This window comes from Acinonyx jubatus, chromosome B4 (genome assembly GCF_027475565.1).
Source record: "Acinonyx jubatus isolate Ajub_Pintada_27869175 chromosome B4, VMU_Ajub_asm_v1.0, whole genome shotgun sequence".
NCBI lineage: Eukaryota > Metazoa > Chordata > Mammalia > Carnivora > Felidae > Acinonyx > Acinonyx jubatus.
The window spans coordinates 31368667-31381594 of record NC_069387.1 but is presented as its reverse complement, the minus strand read 5'-3'; the positions used below and the strand labels follow the sequence as shown (position 1 = coordinate 31381594).

Here is a 12928-nt window from a genome sequence, read left to right as displayed (position 1 = left end):
AACATTTCATTAGAAATGCCAAGAGCTGATTTTTCAGGGTTTTTTTTTATTTGTTTGTTTTTTACATAAGATAAAGATAGAAAAAATTTTAATGGGATATCAGGGATAAAAAAGCAGGTTATGAAGACATAAGTTTTAAAACAGGAAGAATAATAGTACCTACTTCTTTGCATTGTTACAAAGATTAAATAAAGTATCTACCATAAAGTGTGTGCTCAATAAAAAAAAAACTAGCCATTTTTATATTGGTCTAGTGTCTAAATTTTTGGGTTCCTCACCTAGGCAATATTTAATTCTCTGTTGAGGAGAAACAACTAGAGCACCTACTTTCCTGAGAAAGTACGGGCTGTCAGTCACACCCAAATACTCCCTCTTCCCCTGAAAATCTCTTAAATTATCCCTCCCTTTGTAAGTCAGGAGGAACACCTCCTTCCAAATACAGTTGTAAGATAAGTGTCATTTTTTTTTGATGTTTACTGTTTTGTTTTTTATTTTTTTATTTTAGAGAGAGAGGCAGTGATGGGGCATAGGGAGAGAGAGAGAATCTTAAGCAGGCTCCAAACTCAGCGCAGAGCTTGATCCAACAACCATGGGATCATGACCTGAGCTGAAATCAAGAGTTGGATGCTCAACTGACTGAGCCACCACACCACTCCAAAATAGGTGTCTTTTCTTTCCCATATTGTACCTTTATTCTCTCTCTTCCTCTTAGCTCCTTCTCCTCTCCCTGCAAATGTGTTCATATCTTGCCTCTACTTGAAAACTGTTGACACTGCTTTTCCCAGAAGGAAGGCTACAGAGTTTCTAGCTCTAGGGTGCACGTTCACATAACATTTTTTTGCCCAGATGGTTGTTGTTCCAGCTCTTGCCAATCCTCTCGCTATCAGAATTCTCAAGAATAGAAAGCACTTGCTATTTTCACTTCCTTACCACCTACTCATTTCTTATTTCCTGGCTGTCTGATTTTTGCCCTCTTTCCCCCTTCTTTCTGATTAGAGAATCTGAAACTTTTTTTACATTTTTCATCCTCCTTGACCTCTTTTCCTAATTAATACTACCTTCTTAAGGTCTCCCCCCACCTCTGAATTTCCATGACATTTGACTCTCTTGGCTTCACTCACCTTTGTTTCTCTAAAGGCAGATAGTTCTGAATTTTCTGTCCTTGATCATTTTCTTCTACATCGTCCTCCTTATTTCATCATTCCCATTTCTGTTGGAAAGGAAATTCCCAAAGTTATACCTCAAGCTCCCAGCTTCTCTTCCTAGCACCAAATCATATTTCCATCTATCTGATAGAAGTTTCACTTACATGGCCTATGATCATTTCTAACTCAATAGATTCAAAACTATATCATCTTCCCTTTCCATTCTTGAACATTGTTTTTATTTCAACAATGTAGCAGCACTTTTCAGTTCCCGGTCATCCTGCCTTTAAATCATGGAGTCATTTTGGTCATTGTATGCTCATATCATTGAGGATCCATTTAGTTTATAATTTAAAGAGCCTGCTATGTTCTAGGTCCTATGCTAACGCCAATCCTATTGCTTTCATGTGTAGAAATTTGCATCCATCCTTTCCTTCTCATTCCCACTATGACCAGTGTGACTGAGGTCATCCTTGCCTTCAATATAGTTCTTCTTAAATATTTCTATCTGGTTCATTTTCCCAATACATGGCTCTTGTGATTTCTCTTCTTAAAAATCCTGAATGATTAAGAGGGACTGGGACTTAAGGAGTCAAAGGTGGAAAGCAGATTGAGTTCCTTTTGTTGGCCTCTTGAATTTTCTGCTACATGCATGCATTACATATTCTAAAAATATAAAATTTTAATTAAAGCAAAAAAGTCAGTGAGATCTTACTGGCTGAGTCCAAATATCTTAGTTTGGCATAAAGCCCTTGATGATCTGAGTCCAACTTAGGTATACAGGCCTATTCCATGTTAGTCCTTTGTGTTTTATACCACACTGCTTCTTAATACCTTGCTGCACATGAGAGTCATGTGAAAAACTTGTTGAAAAGATGTTCCTAGGCCATAGGCCCTACCTGTTGACTTAGTCAGAATCCCCCAAAAAAGAACCTATAAATCCACTTCTTTTAAGATTTCCAGATGAGTCTAGTGTGCTGCAAGATTAAATGCTGGCAGCATTTTAGCCAAACCTTACTACTTACTGTTCCGTATAATTACCTTATATTTTCCAATCTTTTTGGGATTTATTCACTCCATTTTCTCCTCAATTCTCTATATCTGCTGGTTAAAATCTTCTGCATACTGTAAGACCTAGCTTACCTGCTATCTCCTTTACTGATCTTCTTAGAAATAAAATGTCTCCTCTTTGCTTGCGATAAATGATTGTTGTCAGGAAACAGGGGCCAGAATTCTGAGTTAAAATTCCAATTTTGATACTAGCTGTGCAAATGTTGGGCAAGTTCCTAAACTGCTCTGTGCTTCCATTTCCTCGCCTATGAAATGGAGATAGTATTAGTACCTGATTTATAGGTTGTTGTGAAGATTAATTCATGTAAGTATATAGAATTTTGTGCTTGGCCCAAAGTAAGCACTGAATAAATGTGAGTTATAATTAATACCTTATTACTTGTGCAAGTTCCTTCATTGACTTGTGTGGAATCTAAGCTCTAAATCCACCCCTTTGTTTTATAAATTAGAAAGTGGAGGGGCGCCTGGGTGGCTCAGTCGGTTAAGCATCCAGCTCTTGATTTCCACTTCGGTCATGGTCTCGCGGTTTCATGAGTTCCAGACCTGTGTTGGGCTGTGCGCTGATGCTGACAGTGCAGAGGCTGCTTGAGATTGTCTGCATCTCTCCGCCCCTCCCCCGCTCCCACTCGCTCTGTGTCTCTAAAAATAAATAAAAATAAATTTTAAATGTTTATTTATTTTTGAGGATTAGAAAGTAACAGAGTGTGAGCAGGGGAGGGGCAGAGAGAGAGGGAGACACAGAATCTAAAGCAGGCTCCATGCCCTGAGCTGACTGTCAGCACAGAGCCCCACGCGAGGCTTGAACTCACGAACCATGAGATCATGACCTAAGCTGGTCAGACGTTTAACCAACTGAGCCACCCAGGCACCCTGATAAATAAATAAAATTTAAGGAAACTAAATTAGGAAGTGGAGGCTGAGTAGTTACAATACTTGCTTTGGCTAACCAATAGTAATATCGAGACTAGAATCCAGGATTTGTGACTTTTAACCCTGTGCTACTACTACTATACCACAAGATCTCAGAATTTTGCATTGTTTAAATGGCTACCCTCCTTTTTTGTTTATTAATTTACCGCAGGAGAGAATTAGAAAATGGATTCACTTGAAAATGGATACACAGGCCCTTTCTATTCAAGCTTTAGGATTTGAGACTCTAACAAATATAGTGTGTCCAGTTTAAAAATTTGAGAAAAGGAAAAGAAGTCAATGTAATATGCACTCGATTTATGATGTCTCCAATTTGCTGTTTGGGAAGAAATGTTTCCTGCTACAAGAAAGTTAACAGTCCTACTTCCAGCATAGGAAATATCCTTTTATATGTGGGGGTGTGTTCTTTTTTTTTTTTTGAGGATTATAAACTTAAACATCAATATCTACTGGCTGTGAACTCAGCAGAATACTTAGAACCATGGTAAAAGGATGAGTATTATAATACACACTCAGGCCACTGAATTCTTTAAAACTAGGAGATTATTTGCAGTCATTAAACTGTCACGTATCATTTTTTAAATCATGAAAATCTACTTTCAAATGTTTTCTACATGTTTTTATTGACCACAAATTCAGTTGCCTGCCAAGATTTATTTTTTTCACATAGAATCACACTATAGCTAATGTCAGAGAGAACCATAAGGACTGGAAAACTAAGAAGCTTGTCTAAAACTGACCACTGTTCAACCTTGGAAACTGCAGAATTTGATAGAATTAGTTCTCCAAATATTTTTGATATAAAAATGATAGTAATTAGTGTTTCTTTTTTCTATTTTTAAGTACGTAAATGAGATGCCAGAAGAACACCAGCATGGCAGAGACATGAATGATGACTCATAGAGCATATGAACTGCTGAGTACTTTATTAATTATTTTAATTATTGAAAAGAAATTTGAAACTGGTCTCAGAATTAAATCCAATGTAAAATCCTTTAAAAGAATTGAGCCCCATGTTACGAGAGGATTAGAAAGTTACTGGATTGAAATAAAACAGCATCTCCCATGACAAAGAGGGCTCATTTCAACAACTGTTTCATCAGGACTAAATTCTGAAGACTAAATTCCATTACATTGAAATGGCAGCTATTGAAACTCAGATGTGTGCATGGTTGTCAGAAAAAGGAGAAATCAAGTAAGCCAAATTAAAAACAGATATCAAGAGCCAGCAAGAACTGAGTAAAAAAGCATCAGGATCAATTCAGATGGTGAAATGGGCTACTGATCAGATCAAAAGGAAGGGAAAAAAAGACTAGGCTAACAGGAATAGAAGGTGTCAGTGCTATGACTTGGGGTCACTGTTCTGGAAAATAAATCAGGTTATCAGCAAAAAGGTTTAGGGGTGGAAAGAAAGAATAAGAAAGGAAAAGTAACAGGGTAGAGACTGTTTATATATATACATATATATACACACACACACATATACATATATACATGTATATATACATACACATATGTACATATACATACATGTATGTATACATATATATGTACATACACACACAGCCCTCTTTAAGCCTTTAAGAACTAGAGCATGGGAGAGGCCAGGCATTAAGAACAGAGAGATTGTTATTACCAATACATCTCATATTGGAAAAGGGCTCTGTGCCACAATTTTTGCCAAAATTATGTCAAAAATTTCAGCCCCACTCTCAAGCCTACTTTTCCTTAGCTGTAGAAGAGGAATCATGATACTGATCCCATAAGGCATTTGTGAAGAGTCAATTAATAAATATAAAGGCTTTAATATAGTACAAAGCTCAGTAACTATTCGCTATCATTATTTATATAGTCAGTTTATATCATATTCATAGTATGGTAGAAGACGTGGTAGAAACATTTTGAAATCATCTAGTAAAGTTTAATCCTTAAGACATGTACAGTAGTTACATTTTGAACTTACAACATGTGAAAATGGTATCCAGAGGAATAACCAATTGTACACTGCACTTTAGCCTGACAAATAGTCTCTCCTTAACCAAACTTTACACAGGCTGCTCTGAGCCCTTTTCTCACCTAAGCCTCATCCTTGACTTCTAAAGACTTGAACAAAACACAAGCAAACATAGTTTCTAACAGCTCAAGGTGTCAGCCCTAGAATGACTCTAGCCCCGTTTGAATTGCTTGTCCAAGAAAACTCAAAGCTGTCAAAAGAAATTATAGCTTGTTCTCTTGCCAACACCTGAAGAAAGGACTCCTGTCTCCCAATCTCTGTGGGAGGGTAAGAGATTCCATAAGTACCAGTTAACAAATCTAAATGGCTCAACTCTGCCTTGTCACTTTTTGTAACTGATCACTTCCCAGACTCTGTTGAGCTCCATTCTTCCCCCTCCCTATTCCCCCCTCCTCCCTTTAAAGCACCCAATCACCTCTCTACAAATCCAAGTTGAGTTCAGTTCATGCTGGACTCTTTTCTCTATTGCAATAGTAGAGATATGATTAAAAACCTGTCTTTACCACTTTCACTAGTGTCCAGCTTTATCTTTGACAAGTCACAGGATGCTATTAAATATCCCTGGCTGACCTCACTACCTGTGACAGAGGAAGGGGGGTTCTGATCTTCCTTCCTTCTACTACTTTCTTCATTGAAGAGATTTTTTTAACATCTGCCATACTCCCTTTCTTGGTGCCTTTAAGTGCTCATGTAACTCAGGTTCACTTTAGGCTGCAAAACTCTCCTTTTGTCACTGGGATGCAGTGGCTTCCTCTTACACAGCCACACCTGTGCCCACTCCCCCATGTTCACACACTCACCCTTTAGTTTCTCCTTTCCTCTTTTGAACTCCTCAATTGCTAAAGGAGGGGAAAAACCCCTTTCTTCTTACTTTCTCTGATTCTATTTCATTTAGGAACTAGAACACATTTAATCATGCTGTTTGGGCAAAAAAAAGTAGAGCTGGTAATACAACTATACCAAGGAAAAGAAAGTTTCAAGTTTTAAAGTAAAATTAGGCTAAAAAGGAGTCAATGCCCTCAGTCTGTAAAGAACCCTTTAATGTGCATAGAAGTTCTGTTTAGAACTTCCAGAAGCCTCCATTGATCACCTAAAGGTTTTTCTAATTAAATTATTCTCTATCTTCAGCATACAATATACATTCTAAAATTACTTCTACTTTATCTTTCTTCTATTGTTAATTATTTATAATGCAGAACTATTGTTTATTTAAGGCATTGAGAAATATATATGGGGAACATACTTTATTCAAGGAGAACAGTCCATTGTAATTACAGTGTGGCTTAGATAGGCTTCATAGTACTATTATTTATACTATTTTTGCCATGGAAAAGTATGTTTCCTTCTAAACAGCTAATTTTCTATCAAACTTAAAATATAGTTCATCCGTAAATTGGATACATTTAGAGATCAATGAATTGATAATAAAACATTTGAACTAAATCCTGATTTGTATAGATCAATCAAGATGGGATGGCTTTTTGTTAATGTTCTCAGTTACTGATATATGCTGCCTCAGTCCTTTTGCACATGCGGTTCCCTGTGATTATAACGCTTTTCCCATTCTTTTACCTCTTTAATTTTTTTAAAATATTTTTTTAATGTTTATTTTTGAGAGAGAGAGAGACAGAGTGCAAGCTGGGGAGGGACAGAGAGAGAGGGAGACACAGAATCCGAAGCAGGCTCCAGGCTCTGAGCTGTCAGCACAGAGCCCGACGTGGGGCTCAAACTCACAAACTGCGAGTTCATGACCTGAGCCGAAGTCAGACCTTAACTGACTGAGGCACCGTGGTGCCCCTTATCTCTTTAATTTCTAATCATCCTTCAGAGCTTGCCTCATTCATGATTTCTTCTTCAGTGAAGCTTCCTTTTATTTGGCAGACTGGATTAAAACCCTTTAACCATTTATATGGTTTTATTTTACTAGACATCTCCTTTGTAGTGTTTACTATAATTGTAATTAATAATGTCAACATGTAGTTAAAGCCTATCTCCCCTGCCAGAATATAACTTCATGATGGCTCTGTCCCTATTCCTAGATTAGCCTTTAAAATAACCTGTGGGAAGACATGACATTATGGGAATGCATTCAGTAGCTTCCAAAACAGTTGAATGCTCACAGCAGGCTTCTAAATACCTTTTCGTTTGGTTTCGTTTGACCTATCTAGTTCAGTGCCATATGCTAAAAATGTTTAATAACTGTTTTCTATAAGGTCAGAACTAAGATGCTGTTATTTTTTTTTTTAATTTTTTTTTCAACGTTTTTTATTTACTTTTGGGACAGAGAGAGACAGAGCATGAATGGGGGAAGGGCAGAGAGAGAAGGAGACACAGAATCGGAAACAGGCTCCAGGCTCTGAGCCATCAGCCCAGAGCCTGACGCGGGGCTCGAACTCACAGACCACGAGATCGTGACTTGGCTAAAGTCGGACGCTTAACCGACTGCGCCACCCAGGCGCCCCTAAGATGCTGTTATTAAATGAGCCATGTGAAAAATGCACTGTAAATTAAGTATTAGCCAGTATGTCTCTATAAAATATAAAGGAAATGATATCCATATTATCTGTATATAAAATGCCTTATTTTTAAGCATGTTTCATCAATAGCAAGTACTCTAGAATTTACCAAGTTCTTGGTCTTCATAAATTGACAACCTCTTATTTTGTAGGTTATAGTGCCATCATGTGGATATCATTTTCCTAAAATGAAATGTAACATTTTTTGTAATAGAAACTATTTTCATGGTTGGGAAACCCAGTCACCCACATCCAGGCATGACAACTGATAATTTAGCATTGATTTCTAAGACTGTGTATAGATTCACTTGAGATTTCTGAATCTGAGTTGTTAGTATGAAGAATTTGGAAACATTCACATACAGATAAAAAGAAACTTTCTGAATATAATAGTTTGAAGATTCATGCGGTCTCTACAGATGGCCAGGTTTTTTTTTTTAACTTATGTTTATTATGAAGGATACAAATGAACAACCAGATGAAAAGATACATAGATCTGGAAGGATCCCAAGCACAGAAGCTTCTGTCCCTTGGAGTTGGGGTGTGCCACCGTCCTGGTACATGGATATGTTCACTAACCTGGAAGCTCTCAGAATATAGTTTAGAGATTTTTATGGAGGCTGCATCAGATAGGCAATCTCTAGCCCCCAGAGGAGGGGGGTGGTTCTAAAAGTTCCACGTTTCTAATCATGGCCTGGTCTTTCTGATAACCAGCCTCCATCCCGAAGCTATCCAGGAGGCCACCAAGAGTTGCAACATTAGAACAAAAGATGCTCCTATCACTCAGGAAATCCAAAAGAGGTAGGAGCCCTATGTCAGGAACCAAGACCAAAGACCAAATGTTAAAACAAAAGATGCTCCTAACATCCCTATCGCTATGCAAATTACAAGAGTTTTAGGAGCTCTGTCAGGAACCCAGGAGCAGAAACCAAAAACATATTTCTAATTATGTTGCAATTAGCCATTCTATGGGTATGCAGAGATATCTTGCTGTTATTTTTATTTGCATTTCCCAAATGTCTAAAGATGTTGAGTTGAGCATTTTTATGTGCTTATTTTCCTTCTTTTTATCTTCTTTGGTGAAGTATTTTTGCTCACTAACAAAATTTTTTTTTACTTTATTATTGAATTTTGGGAATTATTTACGCATTCTGATAAATGTCCTTACTCTATATGCATTCTGCAAGTATTTTCTCCCTTTCTCAGCGTGTTTATTACCCTACTAAAGCTTTTTGAAGAGGTTTTTAACGGCTGAAATGCAGTCTATCAATTTGTTATCTTATGGATCAAGCCTTTGGTATCATACATAAGAAATCTTCTCCTAGAAAGCAAAGATTTTTTCATATGTTTTCTTCAAGAAGGATAATAATTTCAGCCTTTACTGGTCAGTTTTCTTTCTTTCTTTATTTTCTTTATATCTGGTTAACTAGGTTATGAATAAGAAATCAGAAGCCAAAGTCTTTTTTGTTATGTTCTGAAAAGTTAATAGTAAAAAATGGATGTTAATAAAAAGAATCAACAGAATCACTTCAGAATGGTTCAGAAGAGCAATTTAGTGTAAGGAAAAGCATTCCAGAAGAAAAACCCTCCTTGAAGATTTCTAGTAAATCTAGATGTGAATACGAAAATACTTGTGTAGAAGGCTAGCCACAGTGACTTTCACCGAGAGCTAAAAATTAGCAATGAATCCTCTCAATGTTAAGCTGACATCCATCAGAGACTAAACATGGTAAAAGTATATGGTTCAAGCAACTCTACAGTACAAATGTGGACCCACAGAAATATAGAGTTGGGAGGAACTTTAGAATTATTCTGCATTTAAGTTTTGTTTAGCAGTTTAACTCCTTTTTAAGATAAATAACTGAACTATTAAAAACAAGTACTCTGAAGCTGAGAGTACTTAGCTCCTCCAAGAAGAAAGATGTGGTTGGAAAGGTCGTTTGGCTTTTTCAATTAGAAAATTGTTTAACAAACACTGAATGTTATTTTTGCAGGCACAGTGTAAAGGCAATAAAAATGTAAACCTGCCCAGTGTTACGGAAAATAGGAATGTGCAAGGAGCTCTAGAAAATAGCAACTTTTAAGGGGTAGGTAGAAAAAACAAGAACTGCCAAAGACATTTGGAAGTGTGGCCTATGAGACAGGAGCAGAGCACAATGAGTACGGATTGGCTGGCCTGCACCTCTACTCTCCCACCAGTAGCAGTGACTGGTGGAGAGGGATTGTCAGATACCCTGGAGGGTAGGTGATTGATGCCCAAAGTGGAGAAAACAGTGAATGCTTGAGCCAGATCACTATCCTAGAGACACCATTTCCCCAGTCCTAACCTCTTCTGGAGGAGCATGAACCAATATTTAGGCTTTTCTTCCTTTCCTTTGGATAGACATTACTAGCCAAGGCAGCTGATGATCCCAAAGAGTAAATATAAACAGAGGGGGAAAGCTTCTGAAACATATAAGAAGCAATATAACCAATTAAAGTAAAATGATTATAGAAACTACTTGTATCAGAGGAAGTCAAACTAATGGATCAAAGTGGAAAAGAATTTAAAATAAACTTCGGGGTGACTGGGTGGCTCAGTCAGTTAAATGTCCAACTTTTGATTTTAGCTCTGGTCATGATCTCACAGTTTCATGAGTTTGAGCCCCCTGTCAGGCTCTGCACTAATAGCACCGAGCCAACTTGGGATTCTCTCTCTCCTCTCTCTCTCTCGCAAAAATAAATAAGTAAACATTTAAAATAAGCTTCATAAAAAGCTTCAGAGAAAGAAGGAAGAATTTTGGAAACACAATGCACAAACATTTGTAAGTTCGATTGGGTTGAAGAGCAGAACAGTATAGTTCCAGAGTTATTTCATGAACTGGATGGTCAGATCAAGGAAGGAATTATGAAGTGGAAAACAAAACAGGAAATATATGAAAGGTAGAAGTATAAATATTTTTCCTAATGAAAATCTCCCAATTGAGAGAAAAAAAAGCTAAGGGAAGGTGGAGGAATTATTGTTGAGAATTTTCCAGAAATCCCAGAATAAATAAAATACATAAAATGAAATGCAGTTGTGGAATTCATGGTCACATATTTCTGTAAATTCTTTCTTTCACGCCTATGGTCTACACAGAATTAATATAATCCTCTAGTAATATACCACTTCACATATAACGTAAGGTCCTTGCAACAGTATATTCCCAATTCCTCCCTTCCATTCATTGTGCTATTGTTGTCATATATTTTGCTTTTACATATGCTCTAAATATACAAGACTTCGCAGTGTTTTTACTTTAACAGTTATCTTTTAGAGCAATTAAAATAAAAAATATTTTATCTGCACTTATCCATATCCATCATTCTTTATTTCTTTGTGTACATCTAAGTTTTTCAAAAAAATATTTTTAATGTTTACTTTTGAGAGACAAAGAAACAGAGTGTAAGTGGAGGAGGGGCAGAGAGAGAGGGAGACACAGGATCTGAAGCAGGCTCCAGGCTCTGAGCTGTCAGCACAGAGCCTGATGAGGGGCTCAAACTCACAAACCATGAGATCATGACCTGAGTTGAAGTTGGACGTTTAACCGACTGAGCCAGGCGCCCCTGTGTACATCCAAGTTTTAATCCATTATCATAATTTATCCTCTTGAAGAACTTCCTTTAGCATTTCTTGTGGAATAGATCTGATGGCAATGGAATCTCTGTTTTTTTGTTTGTTTGTTTTCTTTGTCTAAAGAAGTCTTAAATTCTGCTTCATTTTTGAAAGATAGTTTTGCTAGGCATAGATTTCTAGGTTGATAGGTCCCCCCCCCACCCCCCCCCCCCACCCCCAGCATTTTAAAGATGCTACTCCATTGTCCTCTGGCTTGCCTGGTTACTAACAAGAAGTCTGCTGTAATTCATGTCTTCATGTCATTCCCTCCTCTCCCCTGTGGTTGCCTTCAGGATGTTATCTTTGTCTTTTGTTTTTAGCAATTTGCATATGATATACCACTGGTAGTGGTGGTGGTGGTGTGTGTATGTGTGTTTTAATTCATCTTGATTAGTGTCCTCTCAGTTTCATGGATCTTTGGTTTGGTGTCTACCATTAATTTTGGAAAATTCTTAACTGTCCTTTGCTTGAATATTTCTTCTGCTGCCATATTCTCTTCTTTTTCTGGGGTTTGAATTATGCAGATGCTAGACTGCTTGATATCTCACAGCCCTTGGATTTTTCTGCCCTGTAATATTTTATTTCTCTTGGTGTTTTAGTTTGGGTACTTTCTATTGATTATCTTCAGGTTCACTGATTCTTTTCTCAGCTATGTCAAGTCCACTAATGAGCATATTGAAACATTCTTCATGTCTGTTACTGTGCTTTTTGTTCTAACATTTTCCTTTTGATTCTTTCTTGCTAAAATTGCCCACATGATATTGCATGTTGTCCACCTTTTCCATCAGAACCTTTAAATGTTAATCATAGTTATTTAAATTCACTGTCAGATAGCTCCAATATATGTGTCATATGTAATCTGGTTCTGATGATTGCTTTGTCTCTCAGGAATGTGTTTTCTTTGCCTTTTTGTATGACATGTAATATTTGGTTGAAGACTGGACTTCTTGTGTTGGGCAGTAGAATAATTTCTATGCCTGGAAATGGGTACCTTTCCTCCTCCTAGGCCTTTAGTTGGAGAGGAGGTAGGAGGTTAATCTAGATAGGGCTTGAGCTGAGTTTAATTTTAAAATTTCTGTAGCTAGATTTTGTGTTTACGGCTGGGTTGGGTTCCCAGAGTAATGTCTGTTCAACCCTGAGCTTTAGGTCTTGCTTTGTTCTATGTCTCAGAGATCTCTTTGCATACTCTTATACATCTGCAGTCATTCACCCAGCAGTATTTTGATGTTATTTTTTATTCCAAATTTGTTAACTTGGAGGGGAACAGTGCTGGGAGGGGGAGAGAGAAGTGGTTTGATCCTACTCTCTCTCTTTTTCTGATTAAGCCTTAGTTTTCAAGCAGAATCTATGGATGCCTACATCTCTGAGGCTGTGTTCTTCTCAATTCTCCTATCTCTCCACCAAGAGTGGGATTCTTCCCCCTGTTCCTTCCCTGCTGAAATTACTTTTCCTCAGCACCCTGGGTACAATAGTATGTGTTGCTCTTTATTTTAATGAAAGATTAAGACTTTCGTTCCATAGTGAAGAATCACAGAATGAGCTGTCCTCTTCTAGATTGCACACCAATGGACACTTTATTAGGGCTCTTTCCAATCTTTCTTATAAGTGCTGGTAAGGT

At 37.4% G+C, this 12928-nt stretch overlaps 1 protein-coding gene across 1 annotated transcript in view; it reads left to right on the top strand.

Moving 5' to 3' along the window:
* CUL2 (cullin 2) overlaps nt 1–12928 on the top strand; it is a 155109-nt gene that overhangs the window by 2111 nt on the left and 140070 nt on the right. The gene's annotated exons all lie outside the window — the stretch shown is intronic.